Raw genomic sequence first — 19,690 nt, forward strand, 5'->3', positions numbered from 1 at the left:
AGCGTCCAGGACCGGCTTGGTTCAGCTTTCCTGAGCCTGGAAGACTTGGTTTGATGGTAATGACCCATAACTTTTTTTTTCCTTAGTTTCCCCCTGCAAAGCCACCTGCACGCTTGTGGCCACCACGGCACCTGCCAGGAGCAGCACATCTGGCTGGTGTTAGCGAGTCCTCCACGTGATGCACTTGGTTCAGGGTTTTCTTGCTAAAATTATTAGTGGCTTTAATTGAATCCAGAGGCGGGTGAAGGCGCGTTACGCGGACGCGCGCCGCCAGCAGGCGTGCACGGCTCAGCCCAGCGCATGGCTGTGACCGGCATCCTCGCAAACTGCTGCGAGACGCCACCCAATGTCCTGCCCATCGGTGGGATGGACGGAGATGTCAGGCACCACGCAAGGTCCCGCTTGGCCTGGAGGAGCCATCCAGGAGCCAGCGTATCCCACCGGGCTTTTTTTCCAGCTACTGCTCTGAACTGAGATTTACTCCGAAACCCAGAGGATTTAACTTTCTATCCCTGAGCAAATACAGCCCGAAGTGATGCAAATGCATGACCTCACCCAAATCTCAAGAAGTAAATATTGCATCACACTGAGTGTGCTGTATCCTTTGCCCCAGTCTGAGAAGCTCTGCCCGAGTCCACCCTGCTGCAGGGACAAGCCAGGCCAGGGAGGAGGTATACGGTGGGAAAGGCTTTCTCCTCGCCACCCAGTTTAATTATTGGTGTCTCAGCGTTTGCAATGTGATGGACACTGGTCCTGCCCTGATGCAAGGCTGCTCTGGCCGCCGGCGTCCCCTCAGAGCTGCCGGCAGGGAGGAATTGGGTTTCACAACCCGTCTTTCCAGGCTCCCACAAGATTACTGGAGGGAGAGGAATGTGCCAGAGAAAATATCCCAACTGCTGTTAAAAGGCACAGCTTTCTCTGCCCCTTTCTGGGACAGACGTTCCTCTACCACACCAGACCCCCCCCCTCTGGCTGGCAGCGCCCGCTGGAGCCACCCCCATGTCACCTCCCCGTGTCACCTTTGCCCTCCTGGCCTCCCCTTCATGTACAAATAATTGCAATTGTGATAAGCAGGCTCTTTTATGAAGAAATTCTTTGCTTTTCCCTCACAGTGCTCCTGGGACAGAGCTCAGTCACTTTCTATCTGGACAATAAATCTCCAGGATCTCCAGGACACACCCTCCACGCAAGGCAGTAACGCCTCTTAAATAATGGGCCTGCCAGATGCTTGTTCTGTCTGGGTGAAGAGCATGCCAGCCAGTTGCAGCATCTGTAAATCATTTGCCAGGAGAGCCCAGACAGCGCGGGAGTCTCAGTCGAATCCCTTTTGGCCAACCCTTTAGAATCACGGTGAAGGTTTCTGGGCTACCCGGAGCGGAAACATCTGTGAGCTGCAGCAGCTCCTGGGGTGAAAGATGCATCCCACACATCTCAGGAGGAAGGTGGAGAACTCTTCCTCCTTGGTCCTTCTGCTTCTGAAAGGTGTGAAATCCTTGCCAGGCAAAGGCTAAGGTAGTCCATTTTCTTGATCCCACTCTGCGTCTGCTGTTGCTTCAAAATGCTGGGAGCATCAGATGGTGAGATGTGGTCCTGGGCAGTGGAGGGCACTGGGGAAGCTTGAACTGGTTTGGGGGTCATCTCCTCCTGGGTGATGGGACATGGAAAAGGCTGAAAGTGGGGGTGGCTTTCTCTGACGTGCCTTCTCTGTTGGGTCTTTCGGAGCTCCACAACCCCAGTCCACACGTTTTGCCTCCAGCAAGAACACCTACAAGTTCTCCGCAGAAGATCTCATTGCATCTGGGGGTGATGGCTGAGCCGTTGCACTTGCCCTGGTTTCTCTCCCAGGCTAGTTACAAGCCTCTTGGACTCTCTCAGGCAGCTTTGGCAGGTGCTCTGCTTTTCTAGCTCCAGCGCTGGGGAGCCCCAGCCACAACCATAGTGTCTTTCCCCAGCTATTAGAAAGCGGTTACGCTCTTTGCATGTCTTTTCATTGCCGGAAGCTGGTAAGTGGACGGGTCCTACACAAATAAACTTCTCAAGGGCAGGGAGTCAAAATATCCCTGGGCTTGTTTGGTGGAAAAAGGTTAACCAGCATGAAGTCTATGAATTGCTGCTGACCCGACTTTGTTGACAAAATACGGTGTTATTAATTGGAGTTGCAGGCAAACTGCCTGAGGATGTTTAGAAGGAGCTTGTCTATCACAAGGGCCGAGATCTCCCTGGGAGGAGATCTGTCTGGGCTCTTCAGAGATGCACCTAGGGTCTTGGCCATGGCTCTGGTTTGGGGTTTTGTTGCTGAGGATGAGGTGTGTAGGGGTCTCAGTCTCCCACAGTGGCCACGGAAGCGTGGGAATTCACTGACAGTGGAGCTGCGGCAGTCAGAGGACAGGAGCCCACCAAGAAGCCAGGCACCAGGTGACTCCTTTAGGGAGAGCTGAAACAGTCTCTTTTATCTAGTTGAAGATGTCCCTGCTCATTGCAGGGGGGTTGGACTAGGTGTCCTTTAAAGGTCCCTTCCAATACAAACTATTCTATGATTCTGTGATCACTATAGAGAGATTCCTGGGTCCCTAAATTCAGGTTTCTGCTTTCAAGCTGAATCCTACCCATAGCATCATAGCCTGGGCAGGAGCAACAGCTTCATGGTGAAGGTGAAGTTCAGGAGTGTGACCTGTGCTGCTCCCAGCATGGTCCTAAATCTCAGCAGCTGGTAACCGCTGCATTGGCATGGGAGATGCTCACTGTCACCCTGCCGTTCCCCCAGCCCGGTGGCTTATTTTAGACTGTGGCAGGGCAGTGGTCGGTACATGGCCCTGGGTGCCATCGCAGCATTTCAACTGGAGAAGAGCCACCATCGTGGCAGCCGAGCCCAGCAAGCTCCAGAGCCGGCTGGCAAGTTTGTTCACAGCCTCTCACAGCAGCGCGTGATGAACAGCTTGCTTTGCTCGGCCTGGAAGCGAGCAGAAAACGCACGTTGGCGCCGGCCCAAGACAGAAGCTATGGGAATCCTCCTCGACAGCGTGACAGCAAACGCTTGTCTTGAGCGGGGCCACTGCTGGGAGGCTCTCACCCAACAAGCCCACGGCGAAACCCGTCCCGTTGCAGGAAGAGCTGGCCTTGGGTTGCGAGGTTTCCTGCACCTGTGTGACTAAGCACGCTGGAAAGCACCTTCGGTGCGTGCCAGGGTGGTGGAAATTGGGCTGCCAGCAAAGAAACATGCCAGTGCGTGTTCCGCCATGCTTTGAGGAGGTGGGTAGCGCCTAGTGGAGGCGGGCAAAGGGGCTGTGCCCTTTCCTCAGTTTCCCTAAAAGGCTGACAAACACCTCCAAGGTAAGGTCAGCCACATTTAGATGGAGCCTTATATGGGTGAAAGGTGCTTCTCAAGGGCTGCCAGGTCCCGTAGCCCCACAGCTGAAGCCCCCTCTTCTGGAATGCTCAGCCTTACCTAACTGAAGTTGTCCCATGCAAACATGACCTGGGAGAGCCAACGGGAGCAAGATCCATATGCCTGTTCCCCTTGTGCAGCCTCTCAGCACGGTCTTGCCCAGAGTGAAGTGGCCACGGGTGGAGCAGTCCATCAGGCAGGAGTTCGGAGTGGCTTGACTGTTCTCCGCAGAGCAGCCATGGCAAGCGGCCCACGTTTCACAAGTGGGGTTTTCCCATCAGGCTCTCCAGCTGCTATAAATAACAGGAAATGTTTTGTCGTTTTCTGTTCCGGAGAAGGTCAGGAGCTGGATTCTGTGGTCTTCAGAGATTTAATGAGGTTGGAGATTTATGTGGTATACCCAGAAGTCCCCCCGGGCAGCCTGCCTGGGGCCATTTGGTTCCTTGGATGGAGAAGCCTTGAATGCCAGCCTTTGACAAAGTTACCTTAGCCACCCTTTATGAGATGTCAGGTCCTGCTAAATCCTTCACGTGCTCTTCATCTCTGAGGCCAGATGTTATCTCTTGGATTGCTGCAGAACCCACTCATGAGAGGTTTGAACCATCCTTTGTCTGCGGTAGGAAAAGCTTCCACCATGGATCCCAGGATGGACAGAGGGACACCAGCCACTGGTCTCGTGAGCTTGCTGGGAGCTCATCTTGCAGCTTCCCTGACTCGTCAGCACTTGGTATTCTGCTCACGGTGGGCAAATTCCTAAAATTTTATTTTTGCCTTCTCCATCAAGGAAGGCTGGTCCTTCCTGAATCTCCCCTGGGACTGATGGACCAGCTGTTTGACTCCTGATGGCCATACCATTGCATTTACCATTGCGTTCCTGCCGCAGGGGAACAAAGAGTCCCCAGCAAATGGCAGAAGACTCTAAGCAGCCCTCAGTGCAAACTGATTTTCTAGCTTTTATTCAAATTAGAATATTCACCTTGCAGTATCCTCCCAAACCAATACTCAGTCAAGCTTGAGATGAAACTACCCATGCAGTGCTCTGCCATCTCCATTATTGGGGTGTGCTCCTTGTGCCTGTCTCTTTCAGCCAGTAGAATCCTACCAAAGCTCTGGTTCTTCAAGGTTCCTTCCTCCATCTTCATAGCTAGGACTTTGGTTAAAACCATGGTGCCAAGGGGTGGTTGGAAAGGTCCTAAGGCATAAGAATGGTCTCAGCAGAAACAGATCAAAATAACCTCTTTACAGTGCAATTGATGTATGCACACCAAGGCCAGGAGCTGTCCTACCATACCTCTTAAATTAGGGAGGTGACTGCCCCATGCTCCCGCCATAGTTAGTATAAGGGATGGGGAGATACCTCCAGAAGTTGATTTGCTCCGCAGACATGGCAACTGCCCTTTCTCTCTCCATTAATTAGAGAGGGAACAAAGTGCAAAGCCTGAAGGTTGCTTGTTTGGGTCTAGCTGGCGTGGAAGAAAGTCATGCACACCTTCTCTGGCTGGTGGCAGCGATGGGTCTCCATTGGGGTCATATTATTTCCCACTGGGCATCCCCAGCTCCTCTCCTCATGGTTTACCCGGCTTGTGCTTGTGGCAGGATGGAATCCCAAGAAATCAAGCAGGAAGATCCAGCCCCAGGAGTTTGCTCCGACATCTCGACAGCTTTTCTGGGTCATGGAGAGCCGCAAGCATCAGGTCCGTGCCGCCTGTCGCCCCAGCAGCCACGCAGGGGGGAGGCAGGGCCGCTGTCTGCCGCCTCTCCCATTTCCCCAACAGATGCAGGAATGCTTTGATGTCTGCTCCCCCGGCCCCGAGCGCCCAGCACCAGGATTAACCACCAGTCAGACCCCTCCACCACCTCCAAATAAATCTCCTAAACTCAGGCAAGGAGGGGTCCTGGCATTCTCCTCTTGCAAAATAACGGTTAAAAATAGCTTCTCCCCTTGCACCTGCCCCTCCAAAGCTAAGACTGTGTTTTATTTTTACAACCCAGATTTCCTGGTGGTTGGCTCCTCTCCTGGGGCATAGAGGACAGGGACAAATAGAAAAATTACCCGTCTCAATGGTGCAAAGAAGGTAGGCAGCGTGGAAGGTGCTCATGTACGCATGGGTTGGAAGGAACCCTTCCCACCCAAACCTTTCCTTCCTGTAACGTCATGCTTCAAAACCAAGGCAAAAATGCAGCTCCAGGGATGGTCCTTAGGAAAAATACCATCTTTTGATCCTTTTTGCCTTTTTTTAGACACCCCTTCAAGGGATGGGAGGGCTGCAAAAATTGAAAATGGAATTGCATGTTTGTGAGAGTGTTATATCTGTCTCTAAAGGTTTTTCTGGGTCTAAGTTAGCATCCCCTGCGCAGATCTCTGAAGCGGCGAAGGAAGCCTGGCTCAGCCCCGATTAAATGGTTTCAGTGAGGCTGAATTATTTTTTGTAAAAGCCTGTGTGTTTACATTTCATAAGCTTATTTTAAAACACATCTGTATCCAAGAGCAGGCTTATTTATAAGGCAGAATAGACCGCTGTGTCCTTACCTGACTTAAGTGTCAAGGAAGCAGCTTTTTTTTACTTTTTACAAGCACAGTTTAAAATAAAATACTGGTTTGTTGCATGCCAGTGAATCTGCCCAAGAGGAGGTCAGGGCAAGGTCTTGTTTTCTGACTGTAAAAAGCTATTTTGCTTGTTTATGGAGCTTCCTCTTGCCAGCCGTCATTTTAGGTTAATCTGTTAATGACAGCTATAGGTAAAAAAAACTCATTTCTATCCCCCAGAGTCCTGGCAAGCCTGCATTGCCAAAATCCAAAACTAGACAGGCTTCCCAGTGAATGGCATTTGGGAACTTTCCATCGGTAAAGCAGGATTTGCTGGGTGACCCTTTCAGCCCAGGCCTTGGCAAGGTTTCTGGCTTCAAATCCCCCAGGGAAATACATGAGAAAGCCTTTTGCAGGGGGATCTTGGCATTTTCTGCTTCCCCCAGGGGAAGGATTTTATTCTTTATTCTTGGTTTTAACATATGAACTGGCAACACACCAGCCCGGTGGCAGGAAGCTGAGGAGCACCTTATGGTGGTGAAGAAAGGCTTCAGGTGGATGTTGAAGTATGGTGAGTTGTTAAATGGGGACCTTAACGGCAGGACAGGGAGGGCAAGGAGAGCCCCAAGGCACTGCTGATTTACACAAAACCAAAGCGAAGCTTTGACGTATGTATAGGACGTACAATTCATCTTGCAGAAGGGACAAAAGGCCCGTACATGTTTTTATGCCTATGCTCGGAGATACTTTTCTGCTTCTAGCAAGCTTCCATGAAGCACGTGGGCCTGATGGGTATGAAGATGAAGACCTAGAAGGCAGGGAGGTGAGCAGATGCCATTTATACCCAGGAAAGAGCTGAAGCAGACATGGTGTGAGGGACAGTTTTCCATCCAGCAGAGCTGTAAACCAAAGCCCTGACCACTGGTGGTTATTTAAAGACTCCCGCGGCGCTTCCTGCGATGGGAAGGTGCTTGGCCTACATTCAGGCTGGGCGACTGCTCTCTGCAAAGCCAAATAAACAGCAGCCACTTGAACTTTCCACCTTGCGGGCTCGGCCGGATGCCTCGTTCCCGGGCCACGACCGGGCACAGCGCCTCAGACAGGCTTTGCAGACAAGCCTTCATGGAGGATTCGGGGTGATGACCACGTTTTGGTGTTGAGGGGTGCTTTTCCCATCGCATGAAAGACCCCAAGGGAAGAGTTTGGTGCTGCTTGGAGCTGAGAGGGGACATCTGGGTAGGGAGGTCTCCAGGATGGGCTGGGATGCCCTACGTGTGGGTCCCTGTCCTTCGGTGACCTTGGGCAGGGTAAAGAGAGAGGACATTATAACCTTTAACGCTAGACATGTGCTTTAGATGCTAAATTTCCTGCGAGGAGCACAATCCAAGTAGCCAGGAACAGGAATCTCTTCCGTCCATCAAGGCATGTCAGGAACGCGTGAGTACGGTGACCGTCTCATCTGCAGGATGTCCATGAAGGTGCCAAGGCATCGATGGTGAGATGCCCATGGTGATGCTTTGTCGGTTGGGGAGGTTGGAGGTGGTCCCTTCCAACCTCAACCCTTCAGTGACAGTCAATGTGAAATGTCAGGCACTAGCCTGTATGTATTTTGGTGCTTTTATTGAGTTGTATTTAACATGGTGCATGTCGCTCCCCACTTCTGACCCTTCCCCGGTGATCCGAGATGTTTCAGCAACTCACATGAACCCTGCGATGGATGCTCCTTCTTCACATCCAGCGGCAGCCCCTCAGCCTGGGAACTTTTGCAAGACTTGGCAGCAGGGCCGTTGCAGGAGTATTTCACACAGGACCCAAAAATATTGCTGTCGGTGCAGCGTCGGTCGGCCTGAACGCAGGGTCAGGTCCCTAAGAAATCAGACTGTTGACGAACAAGCTTGAGCATATTCAAATGTTTCGGCTGATTTTCTTGGACTGCAAAGTTTCCAAGGGAGCCAAAAAGCTGGCTGCTTTTCTTGTTGACTTTGCAGACCAGAAATACAGACGGGTTCAGTGAAATAAGGAAGCTCGAATTCTTGTATTGGTGTAGCAGAGAGAGAAAAAGCTCAATTTGGAAAAGCTCAGATGTCCGCTTTAGAGATAAAAATAGAAGTCCAAGGTGGTGTGCCCTGGGTCTGCTGCCTGCTCTCTGCCTGTACTCAGCATCAAGGATGATCGCTCGGGCACAGGGCAGCCCACAATATCTAGTCCCAGGACCAAAATCCTTGCTTGACATCCCTCTGAATTTCTAGCAAAGAAGCAAATCCAGGGGCATTTCTCTTGATCAAAGTCAACAAGGTTGGCCCACGCAGGCATTGGGGAGTGCAGATACAAGCTGTGCCGGTACGCACCGGCACTGAGCTGGGACGAGAGCGCAGGAAATGTCAGGCAGGAGCAGAGCATCGTTTTAAACTGCAAATGAACTCTGAAATGACAGTGAACTTGAAGCAAGCCCGTGTTTCAGGCCAGGCTGGCCGTGAATCAGCTCTGGAAAATGAAAGATGAAACTTTCTGACTTCAGTTCAAGTTATGAACTTATAAACTCCCAATTATCTGGTTTAATGGACACAAGCCAGAGACAAACATTTTTCGAGGCGAGTGTATGGGACAGCTTCCTGAAAATGAACTCATTGAAAAAGGCGTGATTTGGAGACTAAAAGTTTGACTCAAAATCTCATATTTTAAAAAGCTGGGTTAATTTGACATGAAGATATCTCGCTGTGGATCCCAGAGCTGCTCTTGAGCATCCTCCATCCCTTTACTGCTCTTTGCTAAAATGTAGGGGCATGATAAATCGCTTCCAGAAATGAAAGTTGAAAAAAATACCGCATTTTAAGCCCATCTGAATAATGGCAAATGTGCAAAAAGCTTTTGCACAGGACAGCCATGTAAGCTTACTCCTTTGCCCCCCAAGATAACAAGCCCAGGCTGGCAGTGAACTATGGACAACAGGGCAGCCCATGGCCCAGCTTTGCTATTTCATGGCACAGCTTTGGGGTGGAGGTTAGAATAGGGATGTCCCACATGTGGGTGCAGTTTTTGTTAGCAAGTCTTAGTACTGCAGTTTTTTTTGCGGATGCTGTTCCAGAATAAGGCTTTTTTCCTCTGTTTCCCTTTAAAATACTGGTTTCTTTTCTCTATTACTTTAAAAATGGCTGTATATTCCCCAAAACTGTCTTCAGGCATTAAGAAAATCAGAATATATGCCTGAAGCTCTGCTAGGGATAAAAACGCAGAAGAGGCATCGTGCACGCAGCTGGGCAGCAGTTCCTCCCGCAAGCTGCTAAAATTGGCATCTGCTAAAGTTAGCGGAGATTTCATTGAGCTCTTGTTTGTTTTATTGAAGCGAACGGGTCAAGGACTGGGGTTTTATCAGCACCCTGGCATCAAAGGGATGCACCCGTGGTCCCAGCTGCTGGGAATCGTCCTCGTCCTTGGGGCTGTGGCCGCAAGCCGGGGGGATGGCTGGGGCGTGCTGCTGGTGAGGAGTTGGTGACGCTGGTGCCCGCAACGATGCTCCTGCCCAGCTCCTGCCTGTAGTTGTGCAAGCGGAGTGGGCGAGCTCAGAGTTAATCCTCGTCATTAACCAAAATCTCCTATTCTTACCCCAATGCAACGGAGTGGGTGAGCTCAGAGTTAATCCTCGAGTTAATCCTCGTCATTAACCAAAATCTCCTATTCTTACCCCAATGCAAGACTCGTGCTGCACTGGTCTCCTGGGAGCAGGTTTGGGGCAGGTGCCCCTCTGCAGTTGAGTTGTGAAGGCTTCACAGGTGCATCCATTCAAATGCAACTTGCCGTGGTCCTACAGGCTCACGGAGGCTCAGCTGGGGAGGCTGTGGGTCCAGCTTCAAGGGAGAACTCAATCGGCATTTCCAGACCCTGCAGGGAAGCCTCTTGGCGAGGTCCTCGAAGTCCTTCAGGTGCCACCATTGGGTGGAGCAAATGCAGCACATGAGTATAGCTCAAGGGAAGTCCTTCTGCTGTGTTTCTAGTAAATGCCTGCCCAGGGCGTACTAATGACGGTGGAGAGGATGTGCTCCATCTGTTTGACGAACGACACTTACGGTAGATCTGGAAACAGGGTGGGGAGTGTTTTATCGACCAGCCGATAAAAGAAAATGCCTGGGAAATTCCTGCCTGGGAACACACCATGCCCCGGTGTTTAATTACAGAGCTCATTTAGCAGCTCTTGGCTGCCCGTCCCTGTCCCCGTGCTGCCCACAGTGCCATGCCAGTACAGCTGCCTGTTTGCAGGGAGGTGGGGTGGGAACAGATCCAGCTGAAAATCAACTTTTTTTTATTTATATATAATTCCCCCCAAGGCGGGATCAGTCCCTGGGTACCTTCACCAAGGCGGCCATCGACATCTAGATGCCCTCGTGGCAGCAGAGCTGAGCCGAGCTGGGTGGTGGCTGACTTTGAGCTGGAGCGGATGAGCCCCATGCCCTGTGGCTGGAGGGGACATCTTCGGTGGCTCTCTTATCTCTGCTCCCTCGGGCTGGACTGCAGTGGGACAGCCTGTCCCTGGGCTGGTTTTGCTGTTGGTTGTCATGTGCGATGCCAAATTTAAATTATTTGTAAAAGAGCAAAACATCGTTTGTGCTGGCTGCTGCGAGTACTCTGTGCACAGCTCCTGTAGGTCGCTGTAGTGTGTTTTTTCTGCTGAGATAGTTAAAATAGCACAAATTTCAGCATGGAGCCAGGTATATTAATAGAAATGCCCTCATTTAGCTGCTTGTCCATACCGCAGGAGCTTATAATGGCGGAATTGATCGAGCCCTAAGTCAGCACTGGGTGTTTCTGCACTTCTGCAAGGTCTCCGTAGATTTTCCTCGATGATGTGTTTTCTGTTCACTGCAGCCTGGCTTTTTAAGAAGCAGCATGAAGAAGAGATGGAGAAAAACCCTCCCCGGGGTGTACCTGCGACAGGCAGGATTGGGAATGGCTGTCTGCCTCCCTCCCTAGGCTGAAACCATCTTGTGTGCCCTTGGGAGTGGAGAGGCAGGGACTACTCTGGCCGAATCTCAAAGCAAGTATTTAACCTGGTAGGCCAAGCTACTCCTGACAACCTCTGTTTCTGGCAGACTGGGAACACCCAGTGTAGGTCCTGTGGCTCCCCTATGGAGCCTATACACGTAGGAGCACCCGGCACCGCTGAGCAAGGAGTCCAGGGCAGGGATCGGTGGTGCCAAGCGCAGCGGGGCCAGAGATGAGAAGGGACCATGATGGGGCAGCCTGGGTTTTAGGCATGGTCCCATTTTTCTCATGGCACATGCAGCCAGGGATGTTGGGGGAAAGCTGTCCTGCATTCGCTGCCATCTTCCCTGCACACAATGCCCCGTGGCAAGGCAGGGCTGGTCCCAACAGCTTTTCAGAGCCCAGCGCAGCGGCTGTCTCCAGGAGCCTCCAGTGGGATGGTTGGAGCATCACTGGGTTGGTTGGGACAAGGCTCCATGGGTTTGCCTCTCCCTTGGGTCTTGTACGAAGAGCCTTTCCCCTGCACAACAGCTTTGGCATTTTGCTTGTTATTAGGGTTGCTTCTTCATTCACCTCCTTTGCCTTTCCTCCCCGCACAGAGGCAGAGCATGCGCATGTGCATCCCCAAAAACATTTAATAACCTCAGTAGTTGGCTGCTGGCTTCATCATAAATGATGAATTTGGGGTTGTGGCTTAATTTATCTGGGGAAACTCATTTGCTTTCAGCTTGATTAGAGCCTGCTCCAGCGCAGCAAGGGTGGCCAGGAAATGCCACCCACGCTGGGGTGTCAAAACGCTTCTGAAACCATCCGGGAGCCGAGCAGAGCCGGAGCAGCTTGCATGTCTCCAGGCCATTAAAGCTTACCCCTGGGGCCGGGGAGGATGTGCAGAGCACGGATGAAACGCCGCGTCCTGCCTGTCCCATCCCTGCTGGATCCGGCCGTAGGAACTGAGGAAGTTTTCCTGCTGAGCAGGGTGGGGAGGCTTCACATCTCAGCCTTTATTTAATTTTCAGGTGATAAAAGCATTGCTTCCCTGTCCGGCACGTCTGAGCAGCCAGCACGTTCAAACGCTTCCCTTTCTGCAGAGAATTTGCATTTCCCTAAAGGCAGCGCCAGTTTTATGCAAATATCCTGATGAAAGAAAGTCAAAGCCAAAGCGTGCTCATGAGTAAGCTTTCCTGGGCATTTCTCGAGCAGTCAGATGCTCTCTTGCAAACCTTTCGGCGTTTCGGGGAGGAGCAGTGTGGCATTGCTGACTGTGGGCTCCTCTGGCCCGAAAAGCGCTGTGTGATTACCACTTCACCTCCACGTTGTCCTAGAAGCGGTATCAGTCTGGAAGGATGCTTTGGGTTTGCAACATCCCGCTGTTGGCTTTGCTTTGCCTAGGTGCACTGGGACATGGCATCCCCACTTGTTGTGGTGTTCACATGGTGCTCGGCAACTGCACTGTAGGCAGGATGGGTTTCCTCAGCTTCCTGCCATTCCCCGAAGGACGTGGTCCTTCTCCTTCCAAGGTCTCCAAGATCACCTGGGCACAGTCCATCACAACCAGCTGGGCTTTGCTGCACAACCTCCCCCTTGCTTTCCCTGCTGGCATGAGGAGAAGAGCGAGTAGCAGCATCCCGTAGTGGCTCTGGCATCTCCTATTTGGAGCAGGCTTTTTGCTCGTGCAAATCGTTCCAACTTCTCTTTCTGAGATGCCAGGGCATTCGCTGGCTTTTGTAAAGCCGCTGCTGGAAATCCTTCCTGTGAATGACAGGAATATGATTAGATGACTCTGTTCATCTTATGTATTGAAAGACAGTTCATTTAAGTGACGAGAAGCACTGGGATCTCTATAGTTTGCCATCAATTCCTTTCTTAGCCGGTTTTGCCTCAAACAGTGGCCGGGAGCAGCCTTGGCATGCCAGAGTATCACTGCGTCGCAAGCGAGGATGTGATTTAAAACGTGCTTGTCTGGAGCACCAGTAGCCTGCTTTCTGCTTCTGGTTTGCAGCCCAGGAGACTGGCTTGATTGTAATGGGGGAGCCCATTTTTGTAGTCTGAGACCTCGTCCCAAGCTGCAGCGTTGTAGGACTCTGGTCCCAAGGAGTTTTCAGCGTTTTCCTAATGCTCAGAGAGTCCTGTTCCAGCGAGACTTTTTAATCCCTTGGTTAATCTTGAATCCAGTTTGAACCCTGCTCGATAAAGAGGCAAGCTGGGAGCTGGGTGGAAGCTGATGTGGAGAACCCTGGGGAAAGGCCACGGTGCCACCTGGCCACCCTGGCCATCAGGCAGTCATAGAATCATAGAATGGTTTGGGATGGAAAGGACCTCTAAAGGTCACCTAGTCCAACCCCCCTGCCATGGGCAGGGACATCTTTCACTAGATCAGGTTGCTTAAAGCCACATCCAGCCTGACCTGAAACACTTCCAGGGATTGGGCATCCACAGCTTCTCTGGGCAATCTGGTCCAATGTCTCATCACTCTCATCATAACAAATTTCTTCCTTATGTTCAATCTAAACCTACCCTCTTTCAGTTAAAACCATTGCCTCTTGCCCTGTCACTACAGGCCTTAGTAAAAAGTCTCTCCCCGTCTTTCTTATAAGCTCCCTTTATATATTGAAAGGCCATAATAAGGTCTCCACAAAGCCTTCTCTTCTCCAGGCTGAACAACCCCAACTCTCTCAGCCTTTCTTCACAGCAGAGGTGTTCCAGCCCTCTGATCATTTCCATGGCCCTCCTCTGGACCCGCTCTAACAGGTCCATGTCTTTCTTGTACTGGGGACCCCAGAGCTAGATGCAGTACTCCAGGTCTCATGAGAGCGGAATAGAGAAGGCGAATCACCTTGCTTGACCTGCTGGCCATGCTTCTTTTGATGCAGCCCAGGATACGATTGGCCTTCTGGGCTGCAAGCGCACATTGCCGGCTCATGTCCAGTCTGTCATCCACCAGTATCCCCAAGTCCTTCTCGGCAGGGCGGCTCTCAGTCTATTCATGATACTGGGGATTGCCCCAACCCAGGTGCAGGACCTTGCACTTTGCCTTGTTGAACTTCATGAAGTTCACATGGGCCCACTCCTCAAGCCTGTCAAGGTCCCTCTGGATGGCATCCCTTCCCTCAAGTGTATCAGTTGCGCCACTCTGCTTGGTGTCGTCTGCAAACTTGCTGAGGGTGCACTCAATCCCACTGTCTGTGTCATTAGTAAAGATATTGAACAGTACCCGTCCCAATACGGACCCCTGACCAACACTGCTTGTTACTGATCTCCATTTGGACGTTGAGCTGTTGACTGCAGCTCTTCGGATGTGGCCATCCAGCCCATTCCTTATCCACCAAATAGTCCATCCATCAAACCCATCTCTCTCCAAGTCCACAACGGCCACTGATTCCTGAGCTGGAGGAAGAGCTGCAGCCACATCCTTGCCTTTTTATGCCCCTGTGAGCCCATCTGCAAGATGCATTTCCAGGGGGGCTTTGAGTTTCAGGAGCTCCCCAGTCTGCAGGCCCGGAGCAGCCCAAGCTCTGCACTGGCTTAATCTCCTTCCTCCAAAGCAATACTCGACCCTCCTTCTCCTCCTCCTGCCAGTTTGGTTCCCCATCTCCCATGTTGGCAGGGTGTAAATCGGGCTGAGGACAAGGGGCAACGCTTCATATGCCGGGTGGGCTCTGCGCAGCAAGTGGAGACACTGATGTCCTGCCAGCAAGAATGGCTGCAACTTTTGGCATTTCATCCCTTTTGATCTTTTATTTGAAAGAAAACCACCTTTATTTGCTCTGCAAACTCTCATGGGCGGGGGACACTTCTTGGCACCCACCAGCACAGTGTCCCTTGGCATTGGGTTTTTGCACAAGAGCGGCAGCAGCTCAGACCAAAGAATTTTGTCCCTGTTGCTGGTGATGGCTGGGTGCACGGGGGTAGGAGAGGGTACAGGATCAGGCCATGCCCGTAGCTGTGCATCCAAAACTGGCAGCTCAGAGGTACCCACTTTTATCCATAGAGCTTTGCCGATGAGTTGCCTTTGCAGAGCAGTGGTCCCGTGGCAATCAGGGACCGCTGATTGCGGTGGCTTTTTGCTGGAGCTAAAGAGGTTTCTGGAAGGGGTTTGCAGGGAAAACCTTCTCTGCAGGACCTGGGCTCGGTGGGGTGAGCCAGGAGCTTGGCATGCTGGGGGTCTGTGGCATGCCTGGGCACCGTCAGACCTTGCAGCACCCCACGCAGGGGCAGGGCATTTTCCCATCTCCCTTCGCTTGCTCCACAGCTTTTAATTATCCTGGCTGACACCCATCATATTTCCCCCAGCGTCCCTCCGTATTATTAGTAGCCCTGGAGGGGCACTTATTACCTGCATGGAGCATCTCTGTCCCATCCTGCTGGAAAGGGGACAGCCCTGGAAGGGCTGTTTCAAGGGATGGTTTCTGCTGGGGTATGGCAGTGGTCAGGGCTGGTGAGGACAAGGAGGAGCCATCCCAGGGTTTTCCATGCAGCACTGTCCTCATAGGCTGGTGGCTGCCTTAAAAAGTGCTTTGGTGCCCACCACGAGGGAGAGGGCTGGTGGTGTTGCCACCCCCCAGCAGCCTGTCATGATATGTGTGACCCTGTTTCCATGGGGTGAAATATGTAGACACAATACTGGGGAGCAAGGGTGAGATGGTTTGGGAGGACGACGCCTGAGAGCACAGGGTCTGGATGGTGGAGGAAGCTCAAGGACCCACAAACCCCATCTCAGCCTGGTGCCATTAATTTGGAAGAGCTGCCTTTCTCCGGAGCTTGGCTTCTCTGGTCAATGCTGGCTATAGCTTGATGCCACCAGAGAAGACCTTTCCACGGGGCTCATCACAGGCAGCGCATGTTTTCTCCTCTCCCACATCCCCACCCCCAACATGTCATGGAGCAGGGTGTACTTTCAACACTATCTGCAGGTCGAAATCCACCCGTTGGGTAGATTGAGTCCCCTGGAGCCCCCTTCTTCGTCAACAAACATTCATCAAAGCCACCGTGGCCGGTTGGTGTTGGGGTTGTGCAAGACGCGCCAATGACGCAGAAAGGGCTGCCAGTGCCCTTTGGTCAGGGCTGCCGTTGGCTTGATGAGGAGGTAGGACTGGGCGGCATAGGGACATCTTCATATTGGGATGCCACCACCGAGCGGGGACATGAAAAATAGCGAAGTTCAGGTCCCGTGGAAAACAGGGTGGTTGAAGATCAGGGGCCAAAACACCGGTGCTGGGGTAGGCAGTGGAAAAACTAAATGCAGGCTGCACCTCTCCCAAAAATAGCCTCCCCGGCACAGGCTCAAGCTGTACTTCGAAGGGGTGGTCACGACAGCCCCCCCCGTGCCCTTCTGGGGGGGCTGCCACCGCCCGTGCTCCTGGTGCTTACCCCGTAAGAGGCATCGCTCCCCCCCTCCCCGCATTTTGCTATTCAGCACCTGCCATGAGTATTAAATTCGCTTGAAATGCTTCGAGAAACCACAAGAAAAGATGAGCAGATGTTCAGCCACGCTGGAGATTCGGGGTGGGAGTGGCACGCAGCGGTGACAGTTGTCAGGGGGGACCACTGGGGTCGGCTTGCCCCCCTATGTGTGTTTTGGGGCGAGGATGCTACTTTGGGATTTTTTTCTTTCCAAGGATGCTTATGGGAAAGGCAGGAAGCCTGGAAATGCCCCATCAGATGCAAAATGGCTTTTTTTTCCTGATTCCTCTGGCCAAAAGAAATCCCTGAAGGATGGGGGAGAGCTGGCCCCCAGTTTTTGGGGTGCCTGACTTCTCTGTGCATCGGGTGCTGGAGCGTGGGGACTGGCCGTCCCCAAACGACCGAGCCTTCCTCCCTCCCAAAAAACCCCTCCAGGGCGCACCCTCTGCAGATTTGGGAGGCAGCCAACCCAAAGCCTGCTATTACAGCTCCCCGTGGAGTTGGCCTCTCTTCCCCCCCTGCTTTTTTTCCTCCTTTCCCTTCAAAGCCAAGCCAGGAAAAGCCTCTGACGTCGGCACCGCGGCTGCGAGCTCCTCACGGCTTGCTGGGGGAAGGCGACGGAGGGGATATCCCGGATCATAAAACCAGGATCTCTCCACAAGCGGGGCCGCCGCCGGCTACCCGTGAGTCATCCGCTGCCGGGGATGGGGTGAGAGGGATGGGTGGGGGACTGCATTCAGCTGGGGGGGGTCCTTTTCCCCCCAGTGCTGAACGTTTGGTGCCTTTTTGTGTTTTTTATGAGCTGCTTCTGGTGGCTGAATCTCTTATGGTGCAAGAAGGAATTAGGTTAAAAAAAATGCCATCCATGCACACCACAAATTCTAGCTCTTTGGGGGTTACATGTGGGGTGAAAACCTGAAATTGCAGCTAAAGGGCTATTCAAGGGGTGCCTAGAGCATCTTGCGTTTCCTCCGGGGCATTGCCCCACGAGCACTGGACAGGAGAGGCAGCCCCGGCACCGGTGGTCATCACAGGCATCCTTGCATCAGCACAGGGTCCATGTCCCATCAGGGTTGTGGACCAACACCAAAGCGGGCAAGAGGGAAAAACAACTCCCAAAGGGTCATTTTAGGCACTATCCACACTGTGCCTCAGCCTCTGTTCAAAGAAAAAAGGTGCAAATAAAAGATAAAAGGGGTCGATCATGATACCGGGGCCTCCGGTGCATTCCCGGCTTGCACAGTGCTGGGAAGACTGTGCTCTTCTTTTTATCTATCTGTCTGGCTTGCTGTCTTATCTTCCGCATTCCTCCCTCTTTCCCGGTCTCCTTGAGTGCCTCCTGCTTGCGAAGCTCCACGCTGACATCACGCCAGCATCTTTCCCTGCTGCCTAAATACCACCAAACTCCTTAAATCTGACTGGAGCTATAGAATCAGGGGCCGTACGGCTCTTTTCTGCAAATTTACATGTGAGCCAGAGTTTACTGCGTGCCAAAAAGGATGTGGAGGAAGATGCATGACCTGGTTTATCTTGCAGGTGCATTTTGGTGGGCTGCTGAGAGCTCGCCGTCGCTCTCCCTCTGCACTCGTGCAATTTTAATCCTCCTTGCCGTTTTGCTCAGAAGACATCCTCTGCAGCAAAACAAACAAACAAAAAAATAACCTCTTGGAGGAAAAACCCTGCAACGCTTCTCCGGCAGACGGTGCCGGGTGCTGCTCTGCTCCCGGCAGCAGATACCCCACAGCTGCTGCCACCTCCCCATGGTACCTGTCACAGCTTTTCCGGGACATCCCTGTCTGCTCTTTCCAGCTCTGCACCTGGAACAGGATGTGCCGGTGGCTGCTGTCGCCTCTGCCCCCAGACACCAGCTCCTGTGGGGTGTTTTGTTTCCGCCACTGTCCCCCCGGACCTTTCCTGTTTCCTTCCGTGCGGATGCGACCGGGGGAAATCTCAGTGCTTTGGCTTTCCTCTGGCTGGGTCCCAGCTGCGGTTGCGGGCTGGGGATGGCACTGCGGCTCTCTGCATCCTGAGACCTGGCAGTGGTGTTGGTGGTGGTGGTGCTGGTGGCAATGGTGGCAGTGGTGGTGCTGCTCGTGCTGGTGGTGGTGGTGGTGGCAGTGGTGGTGCTGCTCGTGCTGGTGGCAGTGGTAGCAGTGGTGGTGCTACTGGTGCTGGTGGCAGTGGTGGCAGTGGTGGTGGTGCTGCTGGTGCTGGTGGTGGTGCTGGTGGGTCTCCTCGTGCGTGCAACCAAGCCTTGTAGACCTGCTCACTGTGGTAACGTGGCAGTGGTAGATGTGTGCAGAACTGCTACGTGGTAATAATTGGGACTACTCAGAAACTTGCATGCAGTTTTCAAGGTGATGGAAATGCTCGTTGTGAGGTGGGATTGCAAGCAGAGAGAGTCAGACTTGATCAGCCGTAAGGGGAAAGGGCCGGTCGGTGTCCTGCTACGTGGGCTGAAACCAGGAGAGAGGTCGAGCAAATGTAACACAGATGGGTGTTTTGTTAGATTTTTCTGAAGGTGAACTTTGAACGTGAGATGTACTCACTCGGGAGATAGCTATATTTATATATGGGTAAGATACATATTGTTTGGGTGAGCAAGAGCCTTTGTTCCAAGTCCCGCTGCTAAAGCCCACGTGGAGTGACAATTTGGCTCTGCAAAGCTTCCTTTTCCTTTGCTTGGGGAGTTGCTGTGCTTAGGACAAACTGACTTCACCAGCTGCGTCCTGCTAGCCCGAGTACCAGCAGCATAGTCGTCAGGTCTGGCATCTGCTCACCAGTCCAGCCAAACCCTTTTATTAACTACAGCAAAGAAGACCTGGCCTTTATTTTGCATCGAAGTGCCGGAAGGAAGAGCAGCCCCATCCCTGCCATTGCAGGGTCCGTCCCTGGACGGCTGGGACGAGGCCAAGGTGTGTGTAATAGAGCCACCATGCTGCAAAGGAATAATTAGGAGAGCCCCATGATCCCCTCTGCTTTGGGGTGATGGCTCAGTGGTCCCCGTTGCCACGGGGACCTCCATTGCCACGCCGGAGTGTGCTTGCCCTGGATCTTCGGCTGGGCTCTTGACTGCAAAAATTCTTGGGGAAGAACCACAAACTTCCACAATCGTGGCGAAAAACATCATTGTGGCTTGCACGGTACATGTGTCTTTCATGGCTTTGCAAGGAAGAAGCCTGCCGTGTCACACCGCTCCAGCTAGAAAATTAATGCTTGTAGAAATTCAAAGGCAAACGTCGCCGGTGAAGCTTTGAGATGAGCTTGCAGATGTTGGGGTGGCAGCGATGGGCACATTGCGGGGAGGTGGCCCCCATCCCTCCCCGGCCTTGGGCACGGCAGGGGGACGGTGGCAGCAGGGGGACGGTGGCAGCAGGGGGACGGTGGCAGCAGGGGGACGG

At 52.6% G+C, this 19,690-nt stretch overlaps 1 protein-coding gene across 1 annotated transcript in view; it reads left to right on the forward strand.

Annotated features, from left to right (window-relative positions):
• The first annotated feature begins 7,392 nt into the window (after window positions 1-7,392).
• PTP4A3 (protein tyrosine phosphatase type IVA, member 3) overlaps window positions 7,393-19,690 on the forward strand; it is a 27,756-nt gene continuing 15,458 nt past the window's right edge. Inside the window, exon 1 of the mRNA XM_009285066.2 lies at window positions 7,393-7,407. The gene's annotated coding sequence lies outside the window, so the exon portion shown is untranslated. The remainder of the gene's footprint in view (window positions 7,408-19,690) is intronic.

The sequence above is a fragment of the Aptenodytes forsteri genome, unplaced genomic scaffold (genome assembly GCF_000699145.1).
Source record: "Aptenodytes forsteri isolate BGI_AS27 unplaced genomic scaffold, ASM69914v1 Scaffold182, whole genome shotgun sequence".
In the NCBI taxonomy this organism is placed as follows: domain Eukaryota; kingdom Metazoa; phylum Chordata; class Aves; order Sphenisciformes; family Spheniscidae; genus Aptenodytes; species Aptenodytes forsteri.